Raw genomic sequence first — 14838 nt, forward strand, 5'->3', positions numbered from 1 at the left:
CCTGATACACATCTTTTACCATGGTGGGTATGTAGCTATTATTCACTTCATACCATTGTGTCATGACTGGTCAACAGAAAAATAATAGAATTCTATATCACCAAAAAAAGGCAGAGGAACCAGAGATCAAATTGCCAACATCCGTGGGATCATAGGAAAAGCAAGAGAGTTCCTAAAAAACATCTGCTTCTGCTTTATTGACCACATCAAAGCCTTTGGCTGTGTGGATCACAACAAACTGGAAACTTCTTCAAGAGATGGGAATACCAGACCACCTTAACTGCCTCCTGAGAAATCTGCGTGCAGGTCAAGAAGCAACAGTTAGAACCGGACGTGGAACAACAGACTGGTTCCAAATTGGGAAAGGAGTACGTCAAGGCTGTATATTGTCACCCTGCTTATTTAACTTCTCTGCAGAGCTGTTGTTGTTGTTTAGTCACTAAGTCGTGCCCGACTCTTTTGTGGCCCCATGGACTGTAGCCTGCCAGGCTCCTCTGTCCATGGGATTTTCCCAAGCAAGAATATCGGAGTGGGTTGCCATTTCTTTCTCCAGGGGAACTTCCCGATGCAGGGACTGAACCCAGGTCTCTTGCATCTCCTGCACTGGCAGGCAGATTCTTTACCACTGAGCCACTGAGGGAAGCAGAGTACATCATGCGAAATGCCGGGCTGGATGAAGCACAAGCTGGAAGCAAGATTGCTGGGAGAAATATCAATAACCTCAGATATGCAGGTGACATCACCCTTATGGTAGAAAGTGAAGAAGAACAGAAGAGCTGCTTGATGAAAGTGAAAGAGGAGAGTGAAAAAGTTGGCTTAAAACTCAACATTCAAAAAACAAAGATTATGGCATCCAGTCCCACCACTTCATGGCAAATAGATGGGGAAGCAATGGAAACAGTGATAGAGTTTATTTTCCTGGGCTCCAAAATCACTGCAGATGGTGGCTGCAGCCATGAAATTAAAAGACGCTTGCTCCTTGGAAGAAAAGCTATGACCAACCTGGATAGCATATTAAAAAGCAGACATGCCCTTGCCGACAAAGGTTTGTCTAGTCAAAGCTATGGTTCTTCCAGTAATCATATATGGATGTGAGAGCTGGACCATAAAGAAAGCTGAGCTCCAAAGAACTGATGCTTTTTTAAAAAATATAAATTTATTTATTTTAATTGGAGCTAATTACTTTACAATATTGTATTGGTTTTGCCATACATCAACATGAATCTGCCACAGGGGTATGGAGAGGGAGGTGGGAGGGGGGTTCAGGATGAGAATTGATGCTTTTGAACTGTGGTGTTGGAGAAGACTCTTGAGAGTCCCTTGGACTGCAAGGAGATCAAACCAGTCAGTCCTAAAGGAAATCAGTCCTGAATATTCACTGGAAGGACTGATGCTGAAGCTGAAACTCCAATATGTTGGCCACCTGATGCGAAGAACTGACTCCTTGGAAAAGACCCTGATGCTGGGAAAAATTGAAGGCAGGGGGAGAAGGGGACGACAGAGGATGAGGTGGTTGGATGGCATCACCGACTCGATGGACATGGGTTTGAGCAAGCTCAGGGAGTTGGTGATGGACAGGGAAGCCTGGGGTGCTGCAGTCCATGGGGTCGCAAAGAGGTGGACACGACTGAGCGACTGAACTGAACTGAACTGAACTGATATCACCAAAACTACCATTTAATAGAAAAACCTGTAATCACTTTTTAAAATCCAGAATTTTCTTGGATTTTTTTTTGAAAAATACAAATGCCCAGGCAATAGCTTTTTTTATCCAAAGCTACAGATATGTTTCTAACGAGCTGCCATATTTAAAAACAACTGGACTATACGATGATCTTTTACTTTTATCTAGTTTGTTTCACTTTTTATATTTCATATTCAGGGCCCTCATTTCATTTACTTTATGTTTTCCAATTTTTCTATCTCTCTTTCTGATATTCTTTCTCAAGCCTCTAGCAAGCGTAGTAGAAAAGCTACACACACACACACATATACATAGTATGTATATCTATTTTAGAAAACTTACGAGTGTTTGCCTAAAAAATTTGTTCTATTTTGATTCCATTTGTTTCACTTAGTATGAATACAATGATAGATTTCTAATTAAGAAATAGATATGCAACAAAGGTTTACTATATAGCACAGGGAACTGTAGTCAATGTCTTGTATAACCTATAAAAGAAAATAATTTGAAAAATAATATATGTGTATAACTGAATCAGCTTATTCTGCACCTAAAACACTGTAAGTCAACTAGACTTCAAGAAATACATATATATTAAGAAAAAAAGCCTGGGGTAATCCATCCAGAGGCGCCGTTCGTTTTCCACGGCTCAAGAACTGGGCATATTGGAGAAGTGAATTGAAAAACAGTGGGGATAATTACCCCTTCCCTACCTAGAACATATGTAATATGGGTTTCTCGCTTTATATCAGCCTTGTTTTCTTTTACCTTAACTCAGAATCAATGTTTGCAGTGAGGATAGTCCACCTGATCCCATGTTGTCAAGCCCATTTATAAGCGGCAAAGACTCAATTTAACTTTATGAGCTATATGTCAGAGTGCCTATGCCCACTGTAGGATATTTTACGACAATGGCTGCTATGGTCTGGAGAATGGAAGCACCGCAGTGATAAGATGGTTAAGGCAAATATACCTATTGGCTAACTTCAGTAGCTCCCTTAACCCTATAGGGACATCTTTTAAAAATTTAGTGTTATCCTCAAGTTTCCTCTATTTTGTGCCCCAGTATGAAGGTCAAAAATTTTCCTAAAGGATGCATTTTAGCGGATGTTGAAGTCAATTCCCAATCTATTTGTAGAAGTCGAAGCCAATAAGCACTTGTTATCTTTAAAAAATATTGGTATGCTATCGTGGTAAATGTCACCTTTATAAAGGGTATACTTTACAGGCATCTGGTACATTCACAGTGTAGTTCAGCCATCCCCTCTGTTGTGTCCAAAAGGAAACCCCATGCCCAGTAATCAGTCCTTCTCCATTTCCCCCTCACTGCAACCAAGCTCTGAAAACCAATAATCTGCTCTCTGTCTCTGTGATAGTTGCTACGAATGAAATTGTACAGTATGTGACCTTTTCTGTCTGGCCTCTCTCACTTGGCATAATGATTTTGAGTTTCATTTGGGACCTCATTCCTTTTTGTGGCTGAATGCTGTGTGCTGTCCAGAGGTAAGTTCTGATACAGGGTAGGGGACTCCTCCACCTTTCTTTTTCAAGATTGTCTTAGCTATTCCTGGTCTCTTGCAATTCCACATAAATTCTAGGACCAGCTTTTTTTTTCTTTCTTTCTTTTTTTTTTTTTCTGCAAAATAGGTCACTGGCATCTTGAGAAGTATTGCTTTTCATCTGTAGACCTTTTTACATAGGCTTCCCATCTGTATATTAAGACCTCAAATTTTCTAAGCTGCCTTGACGCCTTTGAGCCTCAAATACCCTGCTGGCCCAACTGTGCTTTCGCCTGCTCTCACCTGCAATGTCCCCCTCCCTGTCAGGAAACTGCCCCACCCAGCTGATTCTCTCCTCTCAGCCAGACTAGCCGCACTCTGCCCATTCTTCCAGCCACCAAGCTTTACTTTCCTGCCAGGCAGTGCAATGATTCCTACAGGACAACGATCCCCTCGTGTGGGAACCCTGGCGTGCCCCATCCTCTTGTTACTACAACATCTATTTCCCACGGTCCCTGCCGCTTAACTCTACTCCAGAGCCACACTCCCCCACTGTCCTGGTGTCCACCCAGGCTGTGAGTACCTGAGACTCACCAACAGCTGTCCATCTGTCCAGTGTCGTGTGCTTGGCCATCTCACACTTCTTAGGGTAGGGGATCCCTCCTTCATTCGTGGGGTAGATGGGAGATAAACAGAACTTGTGGTGTCACAACAGGATGGCCCAACCACGACCCGGGAAGCCTGAACAGCTTTAACTCGCTTCTCTTTTGCTAACTAAAAGTTTTGTTAGCTGAAGGTGAAGGTGACCTGGGCTGGAGCTGCCAAAGATGCCTGGATTGTGCTTTGGCTTGTGCCTGTTCTGTTGCCTCTCGACCTCGGCCGTCTCTTCCCACCCTAACTTGTTGTTCTAGTGCCTGAGGAGGGAACTATGGTGAAATGACTGTATCCTGGCCTGAGGTGGGCTGTTTTGCCCCCTTTGCCTGGCACCTCCAAGGACACAGTCTGAGGCTGGGGATCATCAATGAATCCATAGAGTGGAAGTCTAGGGAGTGTTCAGCCGATAGTGACAGGCGGTGCTGATGACACAGCTTAACTGTTCCGCTTTTGATTCCCACTTTCCAGGGGCCGGCCTAGAGGCTTTGGGGATAAGAAATCCAGTGTAGTAGGGTGGTCACTGAAGATGGATCATGGGGTGCAGTAGGGGGTGGATCATGGGGCAGTCATCCTGGTTGCTTCTCAAGTGTGCCCATTTCAAGCAAGGGTAGCAAACTTTCCTGTCTCCTTTCTGTTGCTTTCCAAGTGAAAGCCACTCAGTCATGTCCAACTCTTTGCGACCCCAAGGACTATACAGTCCTTGACATTCTCCAGGCCAGAATACTGGAGTGGCTAGCCTTTCCCTTCTCCAGGGGATCTTCCCAACCCAGAGATCAAAGCCAGGTCTCCCGCACGGCAGGAGAATTCTTTACCAGCTGAGCCACAAGGGAAGCCTTGTGGCTTCCCTGTGTTGCTTTCCAAACACATCTGCTTTTCTTGGCTGTGTGCTCTACAGACGTTAGTTAGGTCTAGCTGTTCCGTTCCTTGATCTCACTATTGGTCTTCTGTCTATGTGCCTGTCCCTCATCGAAAATGGAGTGTTGAAGTCTCCAAGGATTATTTAGAACTGTGTACTCTATCCAGTTCTGTCACTTTTTGTTTCATATATTTGGGGAGGCTGTGGGGACCTTATGGATATATAACTCATACATCTCCTTTGTGTACTGATTTTTTATTAATATAGAAATCCGTTGATATTCTGTATATATAAAAAAAAAAAGTTCTGTTAAAATCTATTTCATCTAATGCCAGTACAGCCACTGCAACTCCCACTTTGGGACGATTTGCATGGATACCATTTTCTACCCTTTTGTTCGCAAACTCTTTTTGGATGTAAGACAAGACTCTTATATTAATAGATAACATGTACTGGGTTACATTTATTGTTAATCCTCTTTGCCAATCTGCCTTTTCATTGAATAGTTTTATCTGTTGGAATTGCAGAGATTTGGAGAAGGAAACGGTAACCCACTCCAGTATTCTTGCCTAGAGATTCCCAGGGACAGAGGAGCCTGGTGGGCTGCCGTCTATGGGGTCGCACAGAGTCGGACACGATGAAGCAACTTAGCAGCAGCAGCACTGCAGAGATTATTTCCGAGGAAAGATTTTTCATAACAGTTTTCTAACTTTCCACATGTCCCCCCATTTTTGTTCCATCACTCCTCAATTACTGTCTTTTTCTGTGATTAATTGAAATTTTCTCTTGCACAAAGTGATTATCACTTTTATTCTTTACTTTTAAAATACTTTTAAGTCTGGAGTTTTTAAATTTGTTTTGTGCTTTTTTGGGGGGTTGTTATGCTGTGAATTATAATTATTATCTTAGCTTGAAAAAAAGTCAAGTTTGTATTAATACTGAGATAGTTTTCTTAGTATTCTAAACTCTGTTCCCTCCCAGCTCTGCCACATTCCTTTATTTATTGTGATAAATGGCAGGTTTGCATATGGTTCCTATTTACAGATTTATGGTTACTGCTTTATACATTTTTGTTTTAAATCAAAATAAAACAGAGGAGAAGATAAACAGAAGTTACAGGGATTTCCCTGGTGGTCCAGTGGTTTAGAATCCGCCTTCCAATGCAGGGGATGTAGGTTCAAACCCTGAACCCGTATCTAAGATGCCACATGTGGTGGATCTACTAAACCTTGGGGCCACAACTCCCGAGCCCGCATGCTCTGGAGCCCGTGTGTCACAACTGGAGAGACGCCCTCACGATGCAGTGAAGATCGTGTTGCAATGAAGACCCAATGTGGCCATTAATAAATAGGTATTGTTTGAAAAGAGGAGTTATAAACCCAAAGTGCAGGAACACTGGCTTTCGCATTTATCTGTGCAGTTGCCTTGGCCTTTGTGGTTTATTTCTTCACAGTCCTCCAAATAGGTGCCCACGGGTGTTTCACTTCAGCCTGAAGGACTACTTTTAGCATTTACTTTTTAAGCTATGCTGGGTCTGTTTTGCTGCGCAGGCTTTTCTCTAGCTGTGAAGAGCAGGGGCTACTGTCTGCTTGCAGTGAAGGGCTTCTCATCACAATGGCTTCTATTATTGCAGAACATGGGCTCCAGGGCTGGGGCTCAGCAGTTGTGACACACCGGTTTAACTGCTCCACAGTATGTGGGATCTTCCTGGACCTGGGATCAAACCCATGTCCTCTGAATTGGCAGGCAGATTCTTTATCACTGAGCCACAAGGGTAGTCCCTGTATCAGCTTTTCAGTGTGAACAGGATATGCATGCCTCCCATCCCCTCCTACTTTGTTGCGGTATAATTTATAAATAAAATTTGTATATTTAAGTTGAACAATGTGATGTGATGTATGCATACATTGTTAAATGATTACCACAGGCTACTTAATACACATATTACCTCACACAGTTAAAGGATTTTAGGAGGTGAGGTGTGGGATAAAACTAAGATCTACTCCCTCATCAAGTCTCCAGTATACCATACAATGTCTTAAAGTTATATTCAACATGCTGTACGTTAGATCCCTAGAATTTATTTAGCTTATCACTGATTGTTTTTACCCTTTGATGAACCACTCCACAAATTAAAGTCCTGGAGGCATCGCGCTTCCTGCTTTCATTATATCACAAAGGTATAGTAATCAAAACAGTATGGTTCTGGCATAAGAATAGATACACAGATCTTTGAAACAACATACAGATCCCAGAAATAAACCCACATGTGTGTGCGTGAGTTCATGCGTGCATGCTAAGTCACTTCAGTCGTGTCCAACTCTTGGCAACCCTGTGGGCAGTAGCCCACCGGGCTCCTCTGTCCATGGGATTTTCCAGGCAAGAATATTGGAGTGCACGGCTGTGCCCTCCTCCTGGGGATCTTCCCAACCCAGGGATCCAACCTGTGTCTTACCACTAGTGCCACCTGGGAAGGCCAAACCCACACATATATGCTCACCTATTTGACAAGAGCTCCAAGAACATGCAATGAGTGTTTCCTGGTAGCTCAGCAGCAAAGAATTGCCCTGCAACGCAGGAGACTTGCAGGAGATGTGTGTTGGGTCCCTGGGTTGGGAAGACCACCTGCAAGCAAGGAGAACAACAATCAAGAAAACATCATGAGGAAAGGATAGCCTATTATCTTACACCATATCCCCAAGTCAATTCAAAATGTATAAAGATTAAACATAAGGCCTGAAACTGTAAAACTCCGAGAAGAAAATATTGGGGTAAGCACTTTAACATAGGTTTTGACAAAGCATTTTTTTAATTGACCCCAAAACAGAGGCAATGAAAGCAAAAATAAACAGGTGAATTACATCAAACTAAAAAGATTCTACACAGCAAAGGAAGCAATCAACAAAATGAAAAGGCAACTTGCCTATGGAGCAGAGGAAAATATTTGCAAAGCATGTATCTGCTAAGGGATTCATATGCCAAATGTATAAGGAACTCAGTCAACTCAAGAGCAAAAGAGAAATTCTCAATCAATAAAATGATACATGGAGGACTTCCCTGGTGGTCCAGTGGTTAGGACTCCACACTTCCACTGCAGGGTGCATGGGTTTGACCCCTGGTCAGGGAACGAAGATCCTACAAGCCTCGTGGCATGGCCCCCCAAAAGAAATCTTCTGATCATATCATGTACCAACCTAAATGGGAAAAGAATTTGAAAAATAATAGTTACATCTATTGATACATGTATAACGAATCACTTTATTGTACACCTGAAACTATCATGACATTGTTAAGCAACTATACTCCAATATAAAATAAACTGTGAAAAAAGACATCACATCTGTTACAATGGCTATTATCCAAAGGACAAGAAATAGCAAGTGTAGGCAAGGTTGTGGTAAAAAGGGAACCCTTCTGCTCCGTTGGTGGGAATGCAAAATCGTGCAGCCACTATGAAAAACAGTGCGGAGATTCCTCAAAAAATTAAAAATAGAATTATCAGATCATCCAGCAATCCCACTCCTGAAAATATATCCAAAGGACATGATTCCTGCTCTGCTCTTATATGCTCATTGCAGCATTATTTGCAATAGCCAAGAATGAAGACAACCTAAGTGTTTGTGGCAGATGAAAGGATAAAGAAAATATTATATGCATATGTATGTATATGTGTGTATAATATACATATACATATATACATATATATATGGGGCTTCCCTGGTGGTTCAGATGGTAAAGAATCTGCCTGCAAAGCAGGAGATCTGGGTTTGATCCCAGGATGAGAAATATCCCCTGGAGAAGGAAATGACAACACACTCCAGTGACATATATATATAATACATAATATATATGTAACACAATATATGTAACACAATATGTATTTAATATAATATATATATATATACAGAATATGTTCAATATAATATACTATATATCATAAATACTTATGTGGCATAAAATAGAATTCTTTTTAAAAATTCATCTGAAAAAATATTTTTGCCTTTATGGGGGTGAAACTGAGGGGAAGCAGGAGCATTGATAATACATAGTGGATTCTGCTTCCTTCAGACTTCTTGCCTTTCTCTGGAAGTCTCTACAGGCAGAGCTTAATAGGGAGACAGTTGAAAAGGCAAAATGGGGTTGGCAGTGACCCAGAAACTTAGAACACATTATAGAATTTGGAACTCATATATTTAGACAACTTTAACTTACCTAGCCTCTGTGTCTTATGCCACATATACCCTGAGAGAGAACGCAAACACTGTGCCTTTTGTAACAAAAGAAACACAGAAATGACTGTAATAACATCAATAACACCCACTTTCAAAAACACAAAAACTAAAATTGAGACCTTTGTCAGGAGCTGTAGTGATGTTTATATAGTAAATAGGGAACCGTTGACAGATTTTAATTAAGTTTACATATTTTACTAATTTTGGTATTGAAAATTTCATACACATAATGACTTCTCTTCTTTCTCACATGGCCACCTAGAAAACTCAGAGTGTAGGTAAAAAGCATCCTTCTCCATATATTTGTTTAATATTCCAGCCTCAGGCACACTCAACACCTTTGCCTGAGCACCAGGTGGAACATCACTCTTACGTAAGCCAGTTTTTCTACCTGAAAGATTTTAAAACAGCCTTAAAAAGTTTTGTAAGAATTGGGAGATCTAAAGATAAAACCTGTGTAAAAACTGAGTAGAGACACAAACCTTTTTGACTCAGAAACTTATCTGGAGCACTGTGTGGGTGTGTGTGAGTGTATGTGTATTATTTCAGTTGAACTTTAAGCAAACTGCAAACATACAGAGGCAGGACCTGGGGTCTTTGGGCAGGTGTGGCAGTTAAAGAGTGCGAGCTCTCAAACCAGACCTCCTACCCAGAGCTTGTTATATATACAGAGTGAAGTAAGTCAGAAAGAGAAAAATAAATATTGTTCATTAACGCATATATATGGAATCTAGAAAAATGGTACTGATGAACTTTTTTGCAGGGCAGGAATAGGATTCAGATATAGAGAGCAGACTTATGGACACGGCGGGGGCAGGAGAGGGTGGGACTAAATGCAAGAGCAGCATTGACATATATACATTATTATATGTAACATAAATAGCTGATGTGAAGTTGCTGTATAACACAGGGAGCGCAACTTTGTGCTCTGTGACAACCTAGAGGGGTGAGATGGGGTGGGAGTCGAGAGGGAGTTTCAAGAGGGAGGTGACACATGGATACCTATGGCTGATTCATGTTGCTGTATGGCAGAAACCAACACAACATTGTTGTCTGCACAGAATTGGACACGACTGAAGTGAAGGGACTTAGCAAGAACACACCATATGACCCATCAAACCCACTCCTGGGCATATATCCAGAGAAAACTCTAATTCAAACAGATACATGCACCCCAACATTCATAGCAGCACTATTTACAAGGGCCAAGACAAGGAAGCAACTTAAATGTCCATCGACAGACAAATGGATTAAGAAGATGTGGTACACATATACAACAGAATCCTACTCAGCCATAAGAGAATGAAATATAATGAGGCCATTTATCAGCAACATGGATGGACCGAGAGATTATCATACTAAGTGAAGTAAGTCAGACAAAGACAAACATCACAGGATTTCACTTACATGTGGAATCAAATATGTTACAGGTGAACATATTTACAAAAGAGAAGCACTCACAGACATAAAAAACAAACTCATGGTTACCAAAGGGGTAAGGGGGTATCAGATCAGATCAGTCGCTCAGTCGTGTCCGACTCTTTGCGACCCCATGAATCGCAGCACGCCAGGCCTCCCTGTCCATCACCAACTCCCGGAGTTCACTCAAACCCACGTCCATCGAGTCGGTGATGCCATCCAGCCATCTCATCCTCTGTCGTCCCCTTCTCCTCCTGCCCCCAATCCCTCCCAGCATCAGAGTCTTTTCCAATGAGTCAACTCTTCGCATGAGGTGGCCAAAGTACTGGAGTTTCAGCTTTAGCATCATTCCTTCCAAAGAAATCCCAGGGCTGATCTCCTTCAGAATGGACTGGTTGGATCTCCTTGCAGGCCAAGGGACTCTCAAGAGTCTTCTCCAACACCACAGTTCAAAAGCATCAATTCTTCGGTGCTCAGCCTTCCTCACAGTCCAACTCTCACATCCATACATGACCACAGGAAAAACCATAGCCTTGACTAGACGGACCTTTGTTGGCAAAGTAATGTCTCTGCTTTTGAATATGCTATCTAGGTTGGTCATAAGTTTCCTTCCAAGGAGTAAGCGTCTTTTAATTTCATGGCTGCAGTCACAATCTGTAGTGATTTTGGAGCCCAGGAAAAATAAAGTCTGACACTGTTTCCACTGTTTCCCCATCTATTTCCCATGAAGTGGTGGGACCGGATGCCATGATCTTCGTTTTCTGAATGTTGAGCTTTAAGCCAACTTTTTCACTCTCCACTTACACTTTCATCAAGAGGCTTTTGAGTTCCTCTTCACTTTCTGCCATAAGGGTGGTGTCATCTGCATATCTGAGGTTATTGATATTTCTCCCGGCAATCTTGATTCCAGCCTGTGTTTCTTCCAGTCCAGCGTTTCTCATGATGTACTCTGCATATAAGTAAAATAAACAGGGTGACAATATACAGCCTTGACAAACTCCTTTTCCTATTTCGAACCAGTCTGTTGTTCCATGTCCAGTTCTAACTGTTGCTTCCTGACCTGCATACAAATTTCTCAAGAGGCAGATCAGGTGGTCTGGTATTCCCATCGCTTTCAAAATTTTCCACAGTTTATTGTGATCCACACAGTCAAAGGCTTTGGCATAGTCAATAAAGCAGAAATAGATGTTTTTCTGGAACTCTCTTGCTTTTTCGATGATCCAGCAGATGTTGGCAATTTGATCTCTGGTTCCTCTGCCTTTTCTAAAACCAGCTTGAACATCAGAGAAGGGGTTAATTGAGAGGTTGGGATAAGCAGATATAGACTACTAAATATGAAATATATAACCAACGAGGTCCTACTGTATAGCACAGGGAACTATCTCTAATAAACCATAATAGAAAAGAATATGAAAATGTATATGCTTAAAGCTCAACACTCAGAAAACTAAGATCATGGCATCTGGTCCCATCACTTCATGGGAAATAGATGGGGAAACAGTGGAAACAGTGTCAGACTTTATTTTGGGGGGCTCCAAAATCACTGCAGATGGTGACTGCAGCCATGAAATTAAAAGACGCTTACTCCTTGGAAGGAAACTTATGACCAACCTAGATAGCATATTCAAAAGCAGAGACGTTACTTTGCCAACAAAGGTCCGTCTAGTCAATGCTATGGTTTTTCCAGTAGTCATGTATGGATGAGAGAGTTGGACTGTGAAGAAAGCTGAGCACCAAAGAATTGATGCTTTTGAATTGTGGTGTTGGAGAAGACTCTTGAGAGTCCCTTGGCCTGCAAGGAGATCCAACCAGCCCATTCTGAAGGAGATCAGCCCTGGGATTTCTTTGGAAGGAATGATGCTAAAGCTGAAACTCCAGTACTTTGGCCACCTCATGCGAAGAGTTGACTCATTGGAAAAGACTCTGATGCTGGGAGGGATTGGGGGCAGGAGGAGAAGGGGACGACAGAGGATGAGATGGCTGGATGGCATCACCGACTCGATGGACGTGGGTTTGAGTGAACTCCGGGAGTTGGTGATGGACAGGGAGGCCTGGCGTGCTGCGATTCATGGGGTCGCAAAGAGTCGGATATGACTGACCAACTGAACTGAACTGAACTGAATATAATATTGTAAATCAGTTACACTTCAATAAAAATATATTGAAAAATGAAAGCCTTTGACTGTGTGGGTCATAATAAAGTGTGGAAAATTTTTAAAAAGAGATGGGAATACCAGACCACCTTACCTGTCTCCTGTGAAACCTGTATGTGGGTCAAGAAGCAACAGTTAGAACCTGCCAAGGAACAATGGACTGGTTCAAAATTGTGAACGGCATACAAGGCTGTATATTGTCATCCTGATTTAGTATAACTTTTATGCAGAGTACATCATGTGAAATGCTAGGCTGGATATAACACAAGCTGGAATCAAGAACACCAGGAGAAATACCAACAATCTCAGATAAGCAGATGATACCACTTTAATGGCAGAAAGCAAAGAGAAACTAAAGAGCCTCTTGATGAAAGTGAAAGAGCAGAGTGAAAAAGCTGGCTTAAAACCCAGAAAAAATAAGATCACGGCATCTGGTCCCATCCCTTCACGGCAAATAAATGGGAAAAAAGTGGAAGCAATGACAGAGTTTATTTTCTTGGGCTCCAAAATACTGCAGACGGTGACAGCAGCCATGAAATTAAAAGACTCTTGCTCCTTGGAAGAAAAGCTGTGAGAAACCTAGACAGCATCTTAAAAATCAGACACATCACTTTGCCGACAAAGGTCCGTCTAGTCAAAGCTACGGTTTTTCCAGTAGTCTCATGCGGATGTGAGAGTTGCACCATAAAGTGGGGTGAGCACTGAAGAACCGATGGTTTCCAATCGTGATGATTTCCAGTCCCTTGGACAGCAAGGTGATCAAACCAGTCAATCCAAAAGGAAATCAACCCTGAATATTCATTGAATGGACCAATGCTGAAGCTAAAGCTCCAATACTTTGGCCACCTGATGTGAAGAGCTGATTCACTGGACAAGATCCTGATGCTGGGAATAATTGAGGGCAAGAGGAGAAGGACACATCAGAGGATGAGATGGTTAGGTAGCATCACTGACTCAATGAAAGCTCAATAGTTGTGGCACATGGGCTTAGCTGCTCAGTGGCATGTGGGATCTTCTGGGATCAAGGTCTGAACCTAGGTCTCCTGAAGTGGCAGGCAAATTCTTTACCACTGAGTCATGAGGGAAACCCTAATCTACTTTTGGGCTTCTCAGGTGGTGCTAGTGGTAAAGAACCCGAGTGCCAAAGCAGGAGACATAAGAGACGGGGGTTCGATCCCTCCTTGGTCGGGAAGATCCCCTGGAGGAGGGCATGGAAGCCCACTCCAGTATCCTTGCTTGGAGAATTCCATGGACAGAGGAGCCTGGCAGGCTACAGTACATGGGTCAGAATGAGTCGGACACGACAGAAGTGACTTAGCACAGACACTGACCCAATGGACATGAATTTGAGCATTGTCCAGGAGATAGTGATGGTCAGGGGTGCCTGGCGTGCTGCAGTCCACGGGGTTGCAGAGTGAGACACAACTTAGCGACTGAACAGCAACCACAACAAAAAATGAAACAATTATGAAGCCAAAAACGGTACAAACTCTCAGTTATAAAATAGATAATCATAAGGATATAATGTACAGCATGGTGACTATAGTTAATAATACTGTATTGTATATTCGACAGTTGCTAAGGCAAGTTTTTCCTAGGTTTGCTCTTAATAAGAGATTGTAAAAGGTTTTTCCTTATCTTCTAAGTAATCTCCTTAGAAGGCACAGATTCTATGTCTTATCAGAATAATGTCCTGTGCTCTTTGTTGATTTATCGCGTCTTTTATTTGTAAGAGAACTGAGCAGTCTTACTTCTGAAAGAGATCATTGTTTTCATACTTACACATGCAGTTAATGTTTTAAAGAAAAAATGTTGTAGTTTTTGCTTTGATTTATAGGACTGATTCGTAGGTATGACTTTTAGTTTGCCCATGTAGATACAACTTAATTTTATGTATGTATGTATTTATTTTTGGCTTGCTAGTTCTTTGTTGCTGGGCAGGCTTTTCTCTAGTTGTGGAGACTGGGGCCTATCTCTAGTTGCAGTACATGGGTGTCTCGTTGCGGCGGCTTCTCTTGTTGCAGAGCATGGGTTCTAGAGCATGTGAGTCTCAGCAGTTGCAGCATGTGGGTCTAGTAGCTGTGGCTTCCAGGCTCTAGAGCACAGGCTCAGGAGTTGTGCCACAGGCTTAGTTACTCCACGACCTGTGGGATCAGGGATGGAACCTGTGTCTCCTGCGTTGGCAGGCAGGTTCTTTACCACGGAGCAACCAGGGAAGCCCTCGATGCAATAGCAAGAATTTTTCCCCTCTATGTTGCCACATTTCCCTAGTTTCTTTAATAAAAATTAAAACCACATGTTTAATAGATAAATAAATAAAAGAGATAAGGCTACCTATCTA

This window comes from Bubalus kerabau, chromosome X, assembly GCF_029407905.1.
Source record: "Bubalus kerabau isolate K-KA32 ecotype Philippines breed swamp buffalo chromosome X, PCC_UOA_SB_1v2, whole genome shotgun sequence".
Classification (NCBI taxonomy): Eukaryota; Metazoa; Chordata; class Mammalia; order Artiodactyla; family Bovidae; genus Bubalus; species Bubalus kerabau.